This window comes from Aptenodytes patagonicus, chromosome 3, assembly GCF_965638725.1.
Source record: "Aptenodytes patagonicus chromosome 3, bAptPat1.pri.cur, whole genome shotgun sequence".
NCBI classification, from domain to species: Eukaryota; Metazoa; Chordata; class Aves; order Sphenisciformes; family Spheniscidae; genus Aptenodytes; species Aptenodytes patagonicus.
The window spans coordinates 102,782,563-102,804,190 of NC_134951.1; the positions used below are offsets into that span (position 1 = coordinate 102,782,563).

At 39.3% G+C, this 21,628-nt stretch overlaps 1 long non-coding RNA gene across 1 annotated transcript in view; it reads left to right on the forward strand.

Annotated features, from left to right (window-relative positions):
- Positions 1-13,130: 13,130 nt before the first annotated feature.
- LOC143158475 (uncharacterized) overlaps positions 13,131-21,628 on the forward strand; it is a 31,333-nt gene continuing 22,835 nt past the window's right edge. The window contains exon 1 of the long non-coding RNA XR_012995005.1: positions 13,131-13,342. This is a non-coding gene — a long non-coding RNA (uncharacterized LOC143158475). The remainder of the gene's footprint in view (positions 13,343-21,628) is intronic.

Consider the following 21,628-nt stretch of genomic DNA (forward strand, 5'->3'; position numbering starts at 1 on the left):
TAAGGAGGGAGTGTTAATTAAAAACTCTGTATAAGAATGATATATTTTGATAACAGGAACTGTTGTGAAATGTGGATTAACTCAAATGTTTTTAGGACGTGCTAAAACATTAAAGAAAAAACTTATTAAAAGTGCATAAAATTCTACTTACTTGCTAACTAAATAGACATTCAACGAAAGTTAAATGGATGTAAATTTCTGTTTAGGCCTGCTTCAGTAGTTTGACAGACACCTGGGGTAGGATGTGAACCAGATTTAACAGAAAACTGCTTAACACTTTGTGAAGAAGAGCTTTCCGCTAGGGTTAAGAACTGGATTAGAAATGACTGGATTTCTCATGAAGGAGACATCAGTCATGAAGTTTTGTTCTTTTGAGTGGCCTCAAGAGACCAGGCAGATCTGATCTGTGAGGAGCGCTGCTGACTCGGGCTGCTGCGGGAAGGTGTCGAAGGCCAGCCAAGGAAATCTCTGACCTTCACTTCGCTGCTGACCGTCACTTGGGTTTTCCTGCCTGGAAAAGAGGCAGTGGGCTGGGGTAGCTGGCGAGGAAACAGAGACCAGAACTGTTGACCTCAATCTAAACACAATACAGAAAAAGACAATAAACTCCAGGAGGAAAAACACAGGAGTGATTTACCTAGGAGGAAGTGAGAATATTAAATTCTTTCAAGTAACTTCAGGAGGTGTAATAGAGGAAATCTATTGAAAACACGCAGAGAAGACAGCTGTCTCTAGCCAACGAGTCCTGTGACACACAAGTGTTGGATATCTACTATATAACTGATATTTCACAAATTATTAAATCTGTGAATGCCATGGGATTATTGCAGTTGTGCATTCATATTACTCTTCTGCGTCTGGAAAAGTAGAAAGGTTATAAACTGTTACAAATTCATCCTAATTTATCTGTTCATCTGAACAAACATTCAATGTGGTAAAATTGTAAGCCCACTTGTCCAGTGTTGACAAAGATTTTTAATGTGGGTCACAGTGATCTGTGATGAAGTTCTGCTCCTTGAAGGTCTGCTTTACCCATTTTACCTACTACTACTACTACTTCTCTCTCTCCCTCTTCTCTCCTCTCCCCTCTTCCATATATCCAAAAATACATTGTGTTTAATACAGAGAAGAACTGTAGCTATATGAATTGCCAAAAACATGGTAAGACTTTGGTTTTTACTTTTCTGCAGAGTTTGAACAAGTGTGTCGCCTTGGCTTTAGGTATTCACAAGACTTCTGCTCTTGATGCTTATCCTTATCAGAGAGTGGGAAGACCTTTGTGCAGTCAAGCCTCTTTTTAACAAACATGGGAAAGCGGCTGGAAAGCCAGTTTCTAACAGCGGACAAGTTATAAATAGTAACTTACAGAACCACACTCTGAACAGAAATTCTTTGATTTTATTCATTACAGTATTATATTACGTTGACTCTGGTTTCCATGTACCATAAGTGTATATCATATCCTTAGGTTCTTAGACACAGAGATCATTTAACGTACGTCAGGGGTAATTCTTATACTCTAACTGCGCCTGGCTGACTGACAGCACCTACGCATGTGGAGGGGACAGAGCACCAGAAATTAGGTCTCTTAAAGGAATTGTGTTCTGTCAGATGATGAAGATTAAATAATGGAAAGTATTCTCTTTCTCTCCAGTCTCTTGAGTTTGATATTTTTATAACTCTTAACCCAGACTAAATCTTCATGCATTTTGAACATGAAAAAAATATAGAATTTCTGTCTTTTATAAAGTGCACATTCATTAAAAAGGAAGTTAGAAAACTATCTTTAGAGTAATTTCTTCTGTAAGAAAGAGACGACAAAAAGAACCAACTTCTCCTCCCCTCCCCCCGCAAGCTAAACCTTAACAACACAATTCTATAATGAAAGTGAAAATAAATTTTACTCCTTTCTCTTAATTGATGCCATATTGCCAGGTAATTGCAATCCTTTTTGTATGTGTGCCTAGGACATTGTGCTCATGTTCAGTGCTGTGAAAGAAAATCCAGTAACATTCTATTTTGCAATGTTGAAAGCAGTTCTTCTTGTTTCAAGGAAAATAATAAATTTTGTCAAGTTGACAGTTATGACTAAGTGTGCCCAAGTACAAGACACACTGAGTGAAATGGTATGGTTGTAAGCCTCTTCATTTTCTGCCCAAAGCACCCTGAGAAAAAGTGTATCTAGAATCTACCATGTAGCATATGGGTAAAGGAAGAACATACTGACTTCTTACTATTGACATGTCTCATCATTCCATACTTTGGCACATCTTTTCTTTATTCCCTGTACTAATATTGTAAGTGACTGAAGACATGGAAATAGATCTTATCATATCAATATTTCCTTGACGTTAACAATGTCGAGCAATGACATCGTAAAATAGGGAACTGAGAAGAGCTTTGAAAAAGAATCATTGCTAGGTTTAACTCTCTGTTGACTGGCCAAGAATGAAAGAGGGGTTTAACATTTTGTTTATTGCTTGTTCATTGTGTATCATTAAGGGTACATGACGTGTTTGGGCAGCCTAGTTCTTATTCCCATAATTAAAAGTATTCCCGAGTGCAGGAGTACTTCTGGGAAAGTAATGGAATTAGATCAGTAGAGGAGATTTGATCTATGTGAACTATTGTGTCTCATATATCTTGTCTCCAGTTTTCTTAATTTAGGAAGATCTAGTTATCAAATGCATTGGAATTTTGTGAGAAGTGCTTTAGATTCAGGCTCACTATGGATTTAATCTCACTAAGCAGTTCACTGCTCCCCAAATGTCTTTAGAGTTGAAGTAGTCTGTTGGTGCCCAGCAGGTTTGTAGAGTCTAGTAAGTGGTCAAACCTAACTTTCTAAAAATGATCATGTCAAGTGTGATGGTGTGACCAATTTAAAAGTCTTTGGAAAGTTCTATATTTCTTCTTTAGAGAATATAAAGTTATTTTTCACCTCTGTGAGTTATCTTGACTCTGAGTCCTTATGCGAATGAACACCAACTAGTAGGAATACTTCTGTAATTGCAGGGTGACATAATAAATAGGGGTGAGAAATTTCTAAAGCTCTTTACGTTCTGGTTCACAGGCCTGTAGTGTTACATTTTTCTTGTGCACTCTGACAGCATTTGCTATCTAAGGGAGTCTGCATCAGCTAATAGCAGAATCAGCTGTAGCAGTGTGGCAGACCTGTGATTATATACTGTAGCTGGAGAATCATCATGGATACAACCCTGGACCTATACCTAATGGTAGACCCAGCATCTATGGCATCTTAGTGATGTGTGCTAGAGCAGGAGGAAAGTGTGCTGTGGATCTTTGGAAAGGTCATGTTCTAGCAGGCCATGTGCCCTACAGTAGGCTCTGGGTGGATATGGGGAAAACATTTGGTTGGGAGTCCGTCTTAAAAAACCCAAAAATCAATATACCAAAGGAAATTTTGTACGCTGTCAGTTGGCATCTACTTCCAGTAAGAAATGAGAAAGTAGCTACATACCAAGTCTCCTAGTCGTCTTCTGTGTTTGCCTTTCATGCTGTGCGGGTAGAAATATATAACCTTAATATGCAGTTTGTGTAGTTTGTATAGTCTCAACCTGCTCTGTGTTTCAAATGGTGAATGAAGAACTGTGTTACAGGCACATTCTAGAGAAGAGAAAAGCAAAACAGCCAAATGCTAGAGGAAAACCATGTGGAGGATTTCATGTTACAGGGCTGAGAAGCTAACGCAGACACGCAGCTGGAGCGGTGGGCTGGGTGCTGTGTGCATGACCAGTGCTTCCAATGTTGTTTCATCCTTCTTAAAACCACTGGCACTGCTGAACAAACTGCGTAGAGTAGACTCAGCTTTATTTTTGATTGTTACAACTTTCTTCCTTTGGATAATCTAAAATTAAATACTCTGTGGATTCAGCTACAAAAGCTCAAATTGTAAATCAATCCTAGCTGTGCATGTATCAGAAACCTCCTTGTAAACCGAATGTCCCACTGCCGCAGAGCAGCACTGCAGCACCGGCACTTGCTGCGGGATGTTTGGTCTGCTAACAGACTGGAGCAGGACAGGGAGTACATGAGGACTTGTTGGAATACATCTGAAGAGTAATGGCTTATAAAGATTTGCAATAAATAATAAATGCCCAAGGTGATATTCTTTCTAATGAACATTTTAATGGTTTCTTTTCCCCAGTAGGGGACTCTCGGACTTCTTAATAGAGGCACAGAATGAACTCTTTGTGCCGCAGCTGTCTCTCTCCATCACTTTCTGTTTTCTTCTCGCCTGTCCCTTATTGCTGGCTGCCACTGCTTCCCTCTGCCTCCAGCTGTGAGGGCAAAGTTTACAGTGTCTTCAAAACCTGCTGTTTGTTTTCTTTGGTCGGGGTAAAGCTTGATGAGGCACAAAGCAAAGTGCGTCCCCTGCCCACTGGAATGCCCCAGGCAGCAGGGAGAACGTTTCTGCAACTCAGCCCTGCTCCCTACACCAAGCATGAACTGGGAACAGAAGAACCAAGGCTGCTTCTGCAGTAAGACACTGTTACAGGCTGTCCTGGTGGCATGATGAAGATTAGCTGGATAACTTTTTAAACTATCATCCAAGGCAAACTTCAGTCATTTTTACATGGAAGCAATGTATCCATGCTCTCTCCACAGCTCATCTTCGTCTATAGATTCTTTGCTAGACACAGGTTTCTTTCTTTTTTCACATTTTTTTCCCAAAATTTCCAGAGGCACCCTGCATGATGGAAAACAACTTCATGTTCTGCCTTGCTGATCTACCAAATTCCGTAATATCAGAAAATCTGAATAGTTCTCTATCAAAGCGCTTTGTGTTAAAATTCAGTCCTGCTGGGAGATTACACCTAGCCACCTTTAAATGGTTAAGAACTGTATTTTTAACTGGAGTTAGAATATTTCCTAAAGGAACCTACAGTCTGGGATGGAGTCCAGATGTACATTTGAGATGGCTAAAATGGAAAGTCCTGATTTTTTATTAGGCGTGCCATTCAGAGTGCAAAATGAAGTGTGAGCAAAGAAAGCATGTTGGCATGGCAACAGCAAGTATAATTTAATACAACAGGTTTTGATTCTGACCTGAGAAAGGAACTATTTGTCCTGACAGTCAGCGTGTAGCCCATCAAAGTTTTAAAAAACAGCAACTCGTCTTCACTAAAGGCCAGCAACTGGAGGGATGGATACCTCAGAGCTCTTCGGCCAACAAAAGGATCTAATTATTCTAATGGTTGTTGTTCTGGCATAGATGCGCAAAAAGGAATTGCTTCAATAATGCATCTATTGCTCACATGATAACCACCTGCAGGCAACCTCTTAAGCACAGGGTCTCTCTGTTATTTTTAATAAGGTATGTGATGTTTGTACAACTGTAAGACATAATGAAGCTAAGTACTTTGCAGAAAAATACACACAGTGTCAGTTACCAAGATTAAAATTCAGGGTTTAGAAATTCCTGTCTCCCAAATCTATGACGAATCCACAATTATGTCCCCACTACTTGTTACAACTATTCAACTGAAAAGATTGAGGGAAGAAACGAGTATGGGAAAGCAAGTTGTTTTCTAGATTAGTTTATTAAGGCTGGAACTAATGGCTGATAGCCTAAACTGCACATCTGACGCCAGGTATTTGGTTTTGAAGGACGTGCTCATTTTCCTTTCAAGATTAGCTGCTCTGGATTCCTGAGAGCGCAGCTGACTGCACGAGCCACATTCAAAACATTTGACTTTCTAATTCCATCTGCTGCCACCTCATCTGTGGGAAGAAGCAAATTTACAGGAGCAAAAGGAGGAATGAAGCACTTTCCATTTTTTTGACTTACAGGAAGAAATAAGAAGCACCACAAATCTTAAGAGTAACTTTGATCTTCCAGGATTTGCAATTCACCCTCTGGACTAAAAATGCTTGAAGAAGTTTGGCTAAGGGTAAGGTATGATCTTCCAGAACAAACAAAAGATTCTAGACATGACTCAGAGACTCACCACGGAGAGGACTTGGGTCACCCCACTGGAAGGCAGGCAAAGCGTAGGCATCTGTGTGCACTTTGTGACCTGAGGATCCTTGTATTGTTTTCACCTCATTGTCTGCAGGTGTCTTCACAGAACAGTGGGCAAAGGGATTTGTGCTTACGAACCGCATATGCACTGAAGGCAATAAAATCTTCCACTGTGTAGATGCTTGTGAAGTAAAGCTTTTCTAGTCTTCTGACACACCATGCCATGCTCTCACCATAGCCAAATTTGAATAGCTCAAGGTATATGCAGAAACCAAAGTGTAGCCTCCTTGTTACACCATGATTTGTTGTTGTTCAAGACTCGTATGACCCATTCACAGCTCTTTCTATAATGGAAAAAAATAATTCTAAAACACACAAGACTTGTGTTTGGTGCATTTCTGACACTGTGACTGCTGGCTGTATTCGGAATATGCATCCTAGTTAATATAGGCCTATCCTGGCCTACATTAACAGTCCTTTTGTCCACATATTTAATATTTTCGTTCATTTTAAAAAGAAAGGTGCTTAAAATGTTTCAGCGTGGCTGAAAGCTTTCAATAGAGTTACACTTAAAAGGCATGTTGTTTGGTTCATATCCTGTTGAGAGAAGGGAGAACATGAGGTGGGGCTGCAAGCAGTGAATTTCAATGTCTTTTGATGCAGCATGGGTCAAGTGCATGTCATGACCTGAAGTCCGCTGTAGCCCTCTTTTATGTGGTTCTTCCTTTTCTGCTCTTGGTGAAACTTTTGAAATTTTCTCCTGCTAATGAAATGCTTTTTCAGAAGCATGCATATGTGAAATTTTGCTGTTTAATAATGTCACCTAGATCCTCTCCCATTGCCTGCTGAAATCAATGGAAAGAGCCCCATTTCATCAGTGTCTTGGAAAGTTCTTTGCAGTTCTGATATTTTTCTGATTGATTGCTGCATTTGTTCTTGTTACAAGTATTTGGCATATAGCAGGAACCGGTGGTACCCATATTGGGATAAATTTCATCAATCACATGCATTGTAAATTGCTGCCCACTTAAAATTCATCAGGTAGACACTACCCTTGGCTTCATCACAGTGGGATGCAGCACAGGAATGCGGTGGCTTAGCAATGCACAATGAAAATACAAAAAAGATAATATTCTTTCCTTCTATTTAAAGTATACCATGTAGCACTTCCTTTGGAGGAACTGAAAAGTAATTATCATCATACCACCATTTCCTCAGAGTGACTGGATTAACAACAGTTTATGGGGGTCCAGAGCCGGGGAATTTAGCCTTGTTACCATTTATAGTTTCTCTCTGTGTCCTATAATATGCTTTCCCATTAGCGAAAAGTGCCATTTCAGGAAATTGCCTTCAAGGGTTGGTTTGATGTGGGGTGGGGGCGAGGGAAGAAAGCAGTTGCCCTATTCCACTACAGCTGTAGACAGTTACTTAGTAAGAAGCAGGTATGCGATTTTCTTATCTGTCAGTTCTTTTTCAGTTATCGTTCAGTAGGATGGCATCTTCAGGAAGTTCATGCAGGCCACTGCATCTCATCCTTTCACAGGTACTCAGTAATAGGGTAAAAAGAGTGAAGGGATGGTAATAAATCACCTGGTTACAATTTTCTAGTTTTGCTAGTTGCTAAATTTTATTAGACAGACTGGAATATTAGCCTTATTAATATTGATTAATCATAGCTACATGAAAAGACATTTGCCTCTTATCCTCAGGACTGGTAATTGTCCTGAGATTGTTTTCCTTTTGTGCCATTACTGTTCCTGACAGGACAACTCCTCCTGCTCTGGAATTGAACAGCTGACAGTCCTGAAGGCCACGTGTAACTTGAACATTCCTTAAAGACCTCTGTAGTTTTGATTTGTGGTTTGAGAATTTACTGTCTCCTGTTCCATGTTTATTGAATTTAGAAATTCATACATGTCCAATAAAACAGTCCTGCAGGTGGACGTGTTTGGTCTCATACTCCAGCCTCAAGTATATTTTCTCTAACTCTGTTTTTTTGTTTGTTAGGGTTTTTTTAATCTTTTCGTGCTCCTGCAAATGCAGGAAGAAAAGGTTATATTTTTACATAAAGTACATTTAATCCCGAATGGATGAGATTGTAGGGTGAAAGAAATCTAGCAATTGAAACTCTGGATAAATTTGCAAGGAGAGAACCCCGTAAACATCTAATTCCTTGCAGAGACATCATAAAGTAACACCAGAAGTGAAAGGCCAGCAAAGGCCTCATGTGCTATGTATGAAAGCCAAGATTATTTTTTTCACTTGAACTATTTAATGTAAATCTGAAATAACTCAATTTAAAATTATATTACCTGAGAGAAAATTTGTCCCTAAACAACTTGTGAAATTCTACTTTCCAACTTTTTTTAGCATACTTTCAAAAGTGAAGATGCTCTTCCAGCAATAAGTTTTGCACAAAGTCTTATGTGAACAGGAAACTTCAGTAACGTTGATCAAATATAATTGATTTCTGGAAAAACTGATATACAAATTGATTCTTATTCTCATGTGACTCATTACGAAAAGTTCATTTTTATGGGTTTTTTTTCCCCATTAATGCAGACAAACCCCACACCTAGACATAGAGTGACTGTAGTGACTGTTGTTAGGATTAGTGTTTTTTTTGTTTTAATTGTTATGTACAGAGTTGAAGCAAGAGTTGTTTGCTTTGGTATAATGTGCATTTGTATGTTATTTTGCATAAAGTCTAATAATTCAACATCTTTATTTTCAAGGGTAATTCTATTGGATTCTTACCAGGTCTCCTGGTCTTTCACATGACTTCAGATAAAAAGTAAATCATCTCTTTTAGTAGTAAATCTGGTCAGGGATGTTGTGCCACTTCATTTTTAACTGGATTTTAATTTGACAGATGTGTACTTAGATAGCCTATATCATCTGACTGATGCACAAAACATGTATTCCTCCAAAGAGACCAAGTATATTCTGCACCTTTTCCTTCTCATTTATGCACATGTACAGATAGTGGTGGCTATTCAAAAGGTATCGATATGAAAATTGTGGTGATTTTTTAATAATCAGAATAGAGCATGACTGGAGCAAATCAAGAATGCTTCGAAGACTGTGTGCCAGACCTCCTTGACAAGAGCAGGTGGTTGAAGAGTCAACAATATGACATAAGTGCTTTGAGTATGATCCGAATGAGCATAATTGATTCACTACCACATGATATCCATATACTTTGTGGAGGCCTTTATTCCAATGAACGCTGCATTGAGACATAAATCAGCATAGGGGGATGTTTCTACTAGTGCTGATCAATGAGATACATCATTTATATGTGAGATGCATGGTTCTATACTTACTTAAGACCTCTTACAGATGCTGCCCCCTTTAACAGTGAATATTTGAAGAATATGTTTTGATGAAAAAGAATTCAGAAGTCCTTTTGATTTTTGCATAAAATTAATTTGCATGGTATTGCGTGCTGGTACTTGATTGTCAGTTGCATACTCGATGACAAAATCACCAAAATCTCTCAGAAAAAATTGTGCAATGAATGTCCTAAACATTCATAAGCAACAAGAACACAGCATGGAGAGAGGGAATAGCTAATAATTTGTCAAGAGCAAATTATGACAAAGCAAACTAACTTCCTGCTATGATGAGGTAACAGGTCCACAGGTACAGGGGACAGCCTAAGTCTCCTGCTCCTACGTTACTTAAGTTTTGGCACTCTCTTGAATGATATTCTCATCAGAAAGCTAAGGAAACATAGTCTTGAGAGTAAACGCAAAGCTGAATGAAAAGTGAAACTCGGAGAACACTTACCTAATTTTATTGTTTAATTGAAATATACTGAGAAGTTTCTACAGGGAGTTGTTCTTGATTAAATATTGTTAAATATTCTCATGAATGATCTGAAGAGGGAATAATATTATATGCAGTAAATTTGCATATGATAGGAGATGGGGGGGGGGGGGTTCTGAACATGTGGAAAGCAGAATTAGAATCCCAAATGATCTTGACAAATTGGAGAGCTCATCTGAAAAAAATAGGATTAAGTTCACTAGGGACAAATGCAAAGTGTTAGGCAGAAATAATCAATTGCACAAATACAGGATGGGGTAACACAATAGACAGCAGTTCTCTGGAAAAGATCTGGGAATGAAAGTGAATCAAATTAAACACAAGTTGATGAATTATTGAAGAGGTAAGTGACCAGCTAGTATGTATATGAAAACCAGAATGCAGCCTGCAGAAGTAATCTTCTAGTATTTTATACCGGTAAGGACTCAGCTTGGAGCACTGTAGCCAAGGAGAACTTGAAAAATTGGAGCTATTAAGCACTCAAAAAGAAGATGGAAGGGTCAGGGCAATAATTAAGATGTAAAAAAAACCCACTGTTGTAAAGGGGAAGGGAGTAATACGTCCTTTTTGTTCATGGCAGACATAATAAGAAATAACAAGCTAAATTACACCAGAGGAGAGTCAGAAAAGTTGTTAGGAAAATCTTTCTAAACATAAACATAGCGAAGCCTGGGGAGGTGGTGAAGTCACCATCATTAAGAACATACATCTGTCACAAGTGACACGAATATTGATTCTGCCTTGAGGACAAACCAGATGACCTTTTAAAGTCCTTTCCAGCTCTACTTCCTATAATTTTATATCAAGACAGGAATAGGTTTTGCAGCTCTGCTTATCTCAAATAGCACCTAATTCCATGAGGAGATTTATTGAGTCACAGGAAAAATTCGTAGTCAACAAGAGCAATACTTACCCGCTTACAAGAACTAGATTTGGTGAAGTTATTGCTTAACATTCTTGCCATGTGAATTGTTTTGTTAAACTTATATTGACTTATACCTGAAAGTATTTTAAGATCAGTATTTCAGGTTAGTACAAGTATAATAAAATAAATTGTAACTTCCGAAGTGATTTGTTCTACTTTAGGGAATAAGGGTGAGTATTCAGTAAAATTAATTCTTACTCAGTGGCCCATGGAAAGTTCTGGGAAAAGAAAGGTGACTGACTTACGCCACCTTTATGTATACTCCTGCTGTTTCAGGCTGCAGCTGTCTCAGGAGCTCGTGGCTGTAAGAGACCCACACAGAGCACTGCGTACTTTGGTACTGTGCACAGTGTCCATGACCCGAACCTCAACGTCGCTCCCAGCAGAACAGGAGAAATGAGTTGCATAAAGCCAATGCACGGACTTTTTATCACCCGGACTTTGTCTTCGGTTATTCCTCCAGGGCATCTTTTGTGCGATGCAAATGGGGCGATCAAGGGGCCAAGGAATTAACTGTATCAATTTAGTTCTCGTGTCTATCTGAAGCTCTCTCTTTTGATAGGAACCTGACGTTCTGAAGTGTTGCTTGAGCGCTGCTCTCAGTCTGTCATTTGTTTAGGCTGGTGATGAAATGCTTAAAGGTTGTAGTGGTGCAGAAATATTTGCCCTATCCAAAAAATATATATATTTCTGAATATTTAGGGAAGCTTGTGAAACTCTTCATACCTTTGTGCTTCTTGAAGTCTGTGGTAACTCTTTTGTATGCTCCTTCCTTCCAGCTTTATGTACCACATGGTACCAAATTACTGTAGCAGAGATTGGGAAACCTCTGTTTAGCAGGTCTGGTTTATGGTTATGCTAAAAATAGAGGTGAAATATGTAACTCATTTCAAGAACAATTTCTTCACTGAGATCACAGGATCATTTAAAGCTGTCCAAACACTTAGGGTGAGTGTTCAGATAGTCTGGATTTGTTATTATTTTTTTGCAGGAAATTTGGAAGTGGGACAGCTTACTCACTGTAGATGATTCATATCTTTATGTCCTAGTTTGAAGTGGTTCACCACACCGTGGTCACAACTCCAGAAGTGTCAGATGATCATCAGACATCACTCCTGCCTGTAAGACTGATTGATTTTTCCAGCTTTCTAGAGTTTTCATTACTTACTAACCTCTCCCCCCAAACCCAAACAATTTAGGTTCAAGAACAAGCATTAGGAAACTGTTTACGAAATAATTAATATACTAAATTCCCCAACAGACAAAGCTCTTAAAGCCAGAGCTCTGGGGACTCAAGTGCAGAGATACTGCCCTTCTCATGGACTCTTAAAGCACTTTTCCATGTTCCCTTACAAAGGTTTTATCTTTTCCAGTTTTAAATCTTTTTGTCTAGACAGCAGTAAGTAACTGGCATACCTTTCTGTCAAGAATGGTATGGTTAAGTCTTTCAGATAAATATAGCTGGATATTTAAATATAAAAATAAATGTCTAAAGCTCTGCTTATTAGTAGCATCTGTCTCGTGCTTGATGTGTACTTCTCAGAAATATTCTAATACCTACAGAGGCTATATTTAAGCAACCTTGCTTCTGCTTTGGTGATCACATGTCATGCGCTGCCTATATTGTTGATTTTGTTGCTAAGCTCTGCTGTGAGTTCTAGTTTCCAGTGTTTCAGGTTACATGTTTAAACCTGGACTTCCAACTGTTTCACACTATCCTGCATGTCCCCATCTACTAAAGCCGATACTCCGGAGGCCCTCTCTTTCCACACTGGTCCACATTGGCATGAAAAATTGAGTGGAAGGAGGAGTTAGGATTACAGATTTTTTGTTTACGATAGTTGTTAACTTTCCACTTCAGAAATGTCACTAAGAGGAAGCACATATTAGGTGTATGTGGTCAGCAGAGTGGTCTCTGCCACCTTCCCCCTTTCACGGAGAATTGCAGCCATTAAGGAACAAAACCCAGAAAATATGATGAACCTGGCAGACATCAAAGCTGAGAAACCAAAGAGGACTAGAGAGAAAAAATTCTACTTCAAAAGTCTTTCCCATAAGCCTTCGATTTGACATTTTTTCATTAGGACAGATAAGGAACAACTTGATCTTATGGGCACTTCTTTGGAGGATTATATTTAGGCCCGCTTGCGTTACTGGAAGAGAGCTCGCTGTACACCTGTGAGGTTTCAAGTAACTTACAATATAAAGCATCAGTGACTTCCAGTGGGACTTGGGCTATCCCAGTTAAATTGTGTGTATGATGACAGTCAGCATGATAGGGCTTCATTTCTGCAAGTAGAAACCCCTCATGCACTCTGTTATGGAAATTATTGCTCCGTGCCAAGAAACTTTATGTTACTCCATCAGGCGCAACTCCATTCCTCTGACTCTGAATATTTTCTGTATGTGGCTATGGGTAGTTTGTGTTTCTTCAGTGAAACAACTTTAGAGTCTGTATAAATGTTTTGATGCATTGTAAATTTTTTTGGCAACATGTTATTACTCCTTTGATTAGAGCAGCCACCTTTGTTTGTTTTTATATTTAGAGCAAAGAAATGCAAACATCCTTACCATCAAGAAGGCTAGGTGGGGTAGTACTGAAGGTAGGTTGTTTTTAATCTCTGTACTGCCTGTATTCTAAGCTTATGTTTGTGTGTGCCTATTTTGCCCTCTGGTCCAGCAGAAGCTGCTGTTTTTCAGGCTGCAATAAAAACTGTTTTCTGAAGACTTGCTTGTGGGGGGTGAAGGGCAGCGGCGAGAAGAAATGCGAGCTGAACAAATCCATACGCTGAGGTTGACTTTACCTTAGAAAAGTTGCTTGGATTTTCATACCCCTACACCGGTTCATTGATCTACATGCCAAAAAGAGCTGGTTGGTTTTGATTTACAGATTCTACATTGTTTAGGCGATTATAGTTTAATTCTCCTTCTGCTGTGACTAGTCAGGGCATGAACTGTAGTCATAATGATAGGCACTCTGTTTCTGGGTTTTAGCATGCCAGGCAAGGAAGTCACTTCAAAGTAAAGCTGAAACACGTGAAGAAGTAGTTGTGGGGGAGAAAGCACCAGGAGGAGGAAATTAGATTGACCTTGGCTTATTAAAGACTAGTATACACTGATGAATCAGTGAATTTAGGCACCACTAAAAAGGATAGTACAGGGTGAAAAATGATACTAGCTTTAATTAATAGAGTTGGTGTGAAATAGCAAATGTAAGAAAAAGGTAACTTGGAAAAGGGATCCATTTTAATGGGAAAATGTTTTGTTGTTGTCAATGGTTGTTGGTAGTATTTGTATTGGAGTCGTGTTCAGTGCCTGCTTTGAGATGAGAGCACAGGGAGGAGCCACACTGCACTTTTCACTCTGCATGTGTCTGATAAAAGATTCCCCGTCTTCAGTGGTTCGCAGCTCCCACAGGGGTGTTGTGGGAGTTCCCACTTACAGAGAGCATCGAGGGCAGGAGCTTAACTGCAAGACGTTGAAAATGTCCTTGAGATTACTTGGCAAAACGTAGTTTCTGAATGTGTAAAGCTGTTCTAGGCATTTTGGTTTCATTCAGATTTTTCTGTTGTTTTCTTTTTTCTTTTTTCTCCCCCCTCTTCTCAAGGATGGCCTGATGTCTTAAAAGGCTCTATAGTTTAGACCTTTGTATTTTAATAACATTTGGCTCTTTTTAATATCTTACCTTTAGCACACTCCATATGCTATTACAGCACAAATGAAGTACGAGAAGCCCTTGGTTAGGACTCTGGATATTTCTTTGTAATAGGCAACTTATTTGCTATATTTTGCCTCTTTGTAGCCAAACATGATCCTTTTTCCTTTGATATTTTAAACGATTTCCTTAATTATTTCTGGGACTAATTTTTGGGTTGTTGCTTGCTCAAGAGTAGTCTATTGTGTGGTCTAATGACAACATTTGAGCAGATTAGGCTTGCTAGTACTTGCTTCAATCTAAAACAGAAAAGTGTCATTGTGAGGGCTGAGTTTCTGACACAATATTTACAATTATAAACTCAAAAGTTGCTTTCTGTGCATTTTCTTCAATAGGTCAATTAAGATTCTTTGTCCTGGTTTCAGTCAGTAAATTTGCTCATTAGAGCGTTTTTATGTAACCACTTTTTGATCGAGACATCTGTGGAAAAGTGACAGTGAAAAAGCGATAACTAAGGGAAAGGTTAACAAGTTAAACCAAACATTAAACTTTAAAAGATTCCAATTTGTGAAGCGTTAAAGCTGTCCTAGGTGTAAAATAATTCAGATCTTGATTCACCGGTTCATCTTCATTCTGGAAACACTTCAGTTTGGGGACTACACAGATATTTTAATTTAGGTGTGTGCCTCTGCCCTGCTGAATCAGCCCAGTGTTACTTTGCTCACCTGGAGATCTACTTCCTCTAATAGACGGAGGCCAAGTTTGTTTTATAACTTGAATAATAATGTATATCAAGAAAGCCAGCTTTCTCAGGGGAAGCTTTATTTAATCTGAAAGCCAAAACACTTCCAATTGGATACACTTACATCCCGGCTGCTCACATGCACATTCTTTACTCCCTGGCAGTGAAGAACATGCAATGAGGCAAAGATTTCTCTGACGTTGGCATTGCAGAGCCCATTTCTTCTTCCTTTCCTTCTTTCCCCTACCTTTCAGTTTTGGATTCAGGGGTCAGAGAGGTTCAGTTTGGGTATTGAATTACAATGTTGTCACTATTTTGGAAAGGAAAATGCTGGGTGAAAACGTGAAACCTTTTTTTTCTCCTGTTTTCCACAGTAAGTATCCCCACAAGTAAAAATATATGGATGCAACTGTGGTGCCAAATTAAATACTATCAAAAGCATGGTAGCTTTAAAATTGTAGAGGTATGTGAAAGACTGTTTAATCTTTTACCTGCTGTATGTGATATAATAACATCGATACATGTTGAGCAGCCATTTGGGATTTTATGTATCAAACAGAGAGTCTGTGTATTTTGAAATTTAATCCTCGTGAAATATTTGACATCCTGAATGGGATAATTGACATAGGGACGCTAATTAGGGAGTTGTAATTCAGAAGGTTCTGATCATGTAGTTTATACTGACATGTATATTGTCCCCCTGGTAACAGTGTTAATGGTGCTTAGGCATGTGCATCAGGAAAAGAGAGCGTACCCCTGGGAGCTCTGGAAATCAATCTCCTATGTAATGCCATTTTTATAATGCTCTAGAAGCAGCGGATTTACACATTTTTCCATTTATTAAGCTGATCATACATAAAATATTCTGGCTTTAGAATAGTTTGACTCAGCTGGTGTTTTCATTCTTAAAAATCTGCAGTGAATAATATCTCCCCCTGAAACTGAGCTTTTCACCTAAAGTGCTTTGCAGTTCTCAGTGTTCACTTGAAATCTTGGGTAAATCTATTATATTCAGCTGAACTGAGTCCTGTTTACCTTATGCAGGGATTATTTCATCAACTCCTGAAATGCAAAACCTTCTGTGGCAAGAGAGAAAAGGCAGTCTTGTGACTGCAGCTCTGACCTAAAGGACACGCTCTCTCCAAGTATGATTTCATTCAGGTAGTGAGAGCAAGAGCTGCATTGAAAAACAAAAAGATTGGCCTTAGGCAGACATGTGAGCTCAGTTTTTTCTCTCTTTCCTCCTGGCTTTGTGATCATACTACGCACATAATCAGACCGTCTGCCTGCCCCAAACAGAGCATTCCTTTATGGCATTTCAACAAATCCAAGAGCTCTTGGACTCTGTTTCCTTGTCTTTACCAGACTTTTCAAACTTTCTGCAAGATTGTAAGGCTTAAGTCAGGAAATACTTTTAAAGCACTCATTTGCTATATGGTAAGTGAATACAGAGAATTACTAGTTAACACTGCTTAAGGTGCAGTACTCTACCACTGTAGAAGACAGAAAAGCAAAGAACAGGCTAAAATCCAATTAAAATTGCTGGAGTCTGGCAAAATGTAGTTACCAAATTTAAAACCACCTGGGGGATATTGATCTCACTCTTGAAAAATACGTAGAGGGATTTTTAACTTTTTCAAAATTAAACATTTTTTAGGTCTCCTTGTGTGCAACTTATCCAGAAGCTGGCTCTTTCTGCAGTACAGTCTGTCCTCTGATGCTCATGTTTGGACGTTGCTTCAGCAATGATTCAGAGTTCCAGCTATTGTTTCACTAGCACCAGTTCCTGCCGTGCTGGGGGTTTCCCCTCTCATCTCCTTCCCAAATTATCAGCCAGACCCAACCCTCTTCTGTTCATAAAATCTGACGGGAGGCCCCAGTTTGGGCTAGGATGGCTACAATATAGTATTTATGCCATTCTAGCATTGCAGCTACCCTGCAGAAGAAATAATGGTTATTCATTTTCATATCTGGCATGGGAACCCAAATGCTTTAAGGCATCAATGAGAGGAACAGTCATTGCGATACAGTGCGAGCGGCAACACTTTGTCAAAGACTGCGCTTTGGTAGAAGTATCTCTTGAAGTCAGCGTATCTCGCATCTCTGTGCGGCTTTCTGCAGAAGAGTCACACTGTCATTTCTGTAGTTCACTTGGGGGCAAATAGAGGCAGGTAGGCTTAAAAATGTTAAGAATTACCAGTATACAAAGATCCATGCAAAGCTTTTGCTATTTAAACAGAAACATGGACAGATAGAGACAGCGTGTCTTGGAAACAAGGCATCAAGTGGATTGGTCTACTGCAGCTGTAAATTCAGACTGGATGGTACCAAAAAGGGCTGAGGGTATCAACCTCCTATGTCCTGTAGCACAAGGACGTGGAAAATGGAAAAATGAACATGTGACGTACAGGCTAAGCCAATTTTTTAAATGTGTCCATACCACTGCAGCCAGCCACCTGGGCTGGAGCCCGCTATCATTTGGTCTAATGCTAAGAGGGTTTACAAAACATGACTTTCACAAAACTGAACTTCATCTTATGACAGCTCTCATCTGTGCGACACACATGCCACTGTGCTAGGACTGCTAATGCAAACTTCTCTGATACACTTCATCTCATCAAGGCTAATGAGAATAGCCATTACATGTGTTCAGAAGCGTCCTTGACTTACGGCAATGCCCACATCTCATATGGTTGCAATCTTCCCTGCATGTGGATATTTTTCAGCAGATTTTCTGAAGTTGTTTTTTTCAACTTTTCATTTATGTTTCTTATGGAAATACAGAAGAAATTATTAATTTGCCCTGTGTATGGGCTTTTCTCTTAATTAACAATTTTCTGTATTCATGTTAACCCTACCTTTTTTTTCCCTTCACTTCCATTTACAGTTATTTAATCATCTGCAAATATGGATTATAATCTCTTTTGAGAAGAAGCTACATGCCCTTTACTGCTCTGAAAAGCATAGGGCACTCAAGTGTCATAAAATAATGGTACTCATCTTAAATCACATCTTTTTCATATGTCCTTAACCTTGCACCTCAGCAGTAGTCTGAATTCATTCACTATTTAGTACTATCCTCAGAGATGGGCTAGGGGGTGGAATGAGCAGGTCTTTTAGCCTGAAAAGTTGCTTGGTATTTTGCTTCATTTGTGATGCTTCAACATGAGACATACAGATTTCCATTTTAAGTGCCTTTGCAGGCACTGTTGGTAAATTCTGACAGTAATAAATATGATTCTTCTGCTTGAGTCTTAAACTTTCCATAGGCTTTTTTGATTTTGTGCTGCTTACAGTGCTTGGACCCTCAATATAACAGAGAACAATGCTTTATTAAAACAAGCTGCTGTATAAAATGTGTGCTTACTCAGCTGGAAGCTACTTGGCCATTTCTGCGGCTGCTCTCAAGTTCCAGAGCTGCAGATGGGGTTGGGTTAACGTAACATAACTTTCCCAAGAGCCTGCAATAGGACTTGATGTGTTTTCTGTTACATATCCTCATCTTCCAAATTAACCTGAAGACAAATGGGATCTGTTAATTTGCTACTTCTCTGAGACAATGTATTTGGCTATCATAGTAGTGTCTGCTTTATATTTTGAATAAACCTGAGTCACTAGGGAGCTGGTTAACTAAGACCAGACAATACCCTATGTGCAAAAAAAAGTCAATGGCACACCTCAGCATGCAACATGACAGAGAAAAAATCAACTGAAAAAATTGAAAAATTTTGTGAGAGATGGCATGTGTGCCTGATCTCTGTTTCAATGTCTTCCCATCCTTCTCTGGGCATGTGACATTCAGTTGTGAGTATACAGAATCACAGAAAACCTGAACAACAATAGCAGCAGTGTGGAAATCAACCCATGTACCCGCACTTACTGAGTGGTTCCAGAAGATGTGGGAAATTCTATTGATGGAAAAGCTGATTCATACAATTATCCCTATCCCAAAAGTACAACAAACAAAACCACTCCCGTACACAAGTATATTTGGAATCTGTCCACTGAATATGCCAGGTGCTAACAAACAATACTCTTGAGCGTATTTTTATCAGGAAAACAAAATGCAGTATTTGAGAATCACGAAATCATGAAAAACAAAGCCGATAACACAGTGTGCTGCGAATAAATCAGTCTTTAACAGAGAGGACTGACAGTTGTTACCTTTCCTCTTCATTACTCCTTGAAGACAGACTGAAACAGTAATGGGTGCGCAGCTTGTTGAACTGCTAGATCTGTAGATCCCTTCCCAAAGACAATGTTAACTTCTCATTTCTGCCTTTCCCTCTCATGTTAATCTTATATGAGTTTGAAAGGGAGTAAGAGAAAGCCTTGATTGATAGGTAGCAGTACCATTTAGGACAAGCTGAAGCCATTTGAAAAACATACAAGACTTACAGATGAAAATACACACATAGTGTAGAGACTTCAGCTCAATATAGCTTCATTCAACACTCCAAACTAAATTTTTACATTACAGCTAAAACTCACCAATTAGTGAGTCCCTAATTCCCTGTGGTTGGCTGTATATCTGCCTAGTGTCTTTTATGGTAGCTGCTGTAAGGCCGATCAACCAGTTATTCCTCAGGAAGACCATAGCCTCCTCCCACCTGCTGTTTACATCCCCACCCATTCAGCTACAGGGCTAGGCAAGGGAAGGAAATGGTCTTGCACTACATATGCTTACGTGACACAGTACGGTGTGTTAGAAATAAATGAACTGGTTTGCTGAGGGCTGAAGTTAACTAGAGGTCTTTGGTTAACGCTGGCAGAAGCCACGCTGGGTCTTCCGTTGCATGTTCTCCGTCGGTGAAGGGAGCAGGTGACAGGACCATCTCAAAGTAGCAATCTCTCTCCCAACCCAAAATTGGATTAAAGCAAATGAATTTGAGAGAAATAATTTCAAAAGCAGAAACTGTAGGAAAAGACTCCAGGTGATGTTGTGTCCAGGGAAATATTAGGACAAGTTTGCTCTTCTCTGTGCATGAACATTGATCAACAAGCTGCTTTCTTTAATCAGCAATGGCGATGGTCATGAGGTGATTGTCTTTTTTTTTTTGACTGCACTTCTTTAATGAGATAAACCCTTAGCACTGTTACAAGTGTTGAAAGGTGTCAATAACAGTCAAGAGTGATGGAAACCAGCATCATTGTACGTTTTCACTAACGTGGGGAGCAGATGTAACTTTCAACTTTTTAGAAATTATTTTAGACACCATATTAATAATAATTAAAAAAACCCAGTGAAAACCTTAGTATTTAATGGAGATAAAAACATAGCTATGGGTGACACAGTTTGGTCTGGATTACAGAAGGAAGTTGAAGAATGCAGCTTGAACTCCAGCGTCTAATAGGCTGTGAAAGAACAAGATGTGAAAAATATGCGCAAACAACACATGTGACAAATTCCTTTGAGAAAGTTACTACTCCTCCTCTTTTCCATTTCATTTGAAATGAAAAGAGAGTCAAACAGCCTATTCTGTTGTGTTCACATTTGCTAACTGTTTACACTTCCTGGTTAATTACTTTCTATAGTTTAATGGAAAGAAAACCTCAAATACTTTGTTTTAAAAGCTTACATTTGCCATACCAAAGAACTCACAAACTTCACGCTCAATTGTACCTTTCAGTCCAAAATAGGATCTTTCAGAGATTTGAAGAAAACAGAGCAAACACCGAAATAGACTCTAAAATGCTGTTCATGCTGAGAGAACATCAGATAGGAAATGAAAGTTTAACAGTTCAAATAGGGAATATTTCTTCAGCTTCTGGGGCAAGACAGAGTTGCTCAGGAAGTATGGCATTTTGCCAGAGCAGGGAGCCTCCAGGAACTGAAACAGAACAGTACTGGTGACCCTTCACTGCCTTAGACCAGCTGTTGGAGAGAAGGCAAGCACTGGTGTGTGCACTGCTACGTGAAAGAGAAGAAACAAGAGTACATGGAAATTGTCACATCAGCATTAGGCTGGGAATGTGTATCTTTGCTGGTGGGAATGTAATGTTTTCAGGGTTTTTTTCATAATGTTCTTTCAATGATACTTTTTTTCCCCTAGAATTCTACCTGTATTTGTGCATTTTCCTGCAAAATACTGTGTCATTCTTACATGGTCACAGAGAGTAAATATTGCAGTTGATGGGCTCTGTCCTTTAAAATTACTTAAGAAGTTTAAAGGCATGCTCTGGGGAGTTGGTTTCTCCCCGTCCACCCTAACTAAGGGAGAACTTGGACTAAGGAAGAGTCACAAATGGTAGTTGCAGCATTTTGGGGACCCTAATGCTATTCACCCAGACAGGGTAACTTCTCATTCCCAACTGGATCTGCTCTGTAAAGAGATCTGAACTGAGTGATAGGGACCAAGTGTGTAGTGATTCAGCTGACTAATTGTTGGATACCTGCTCTCTGTACTGGCTGAGTTGGAAGGAGGGCATTTGGGCTATCCCTGCCTGTGCTACACACAGTCTGTGGGCTGCAGGAAGCCTGCGAAGCAGTGT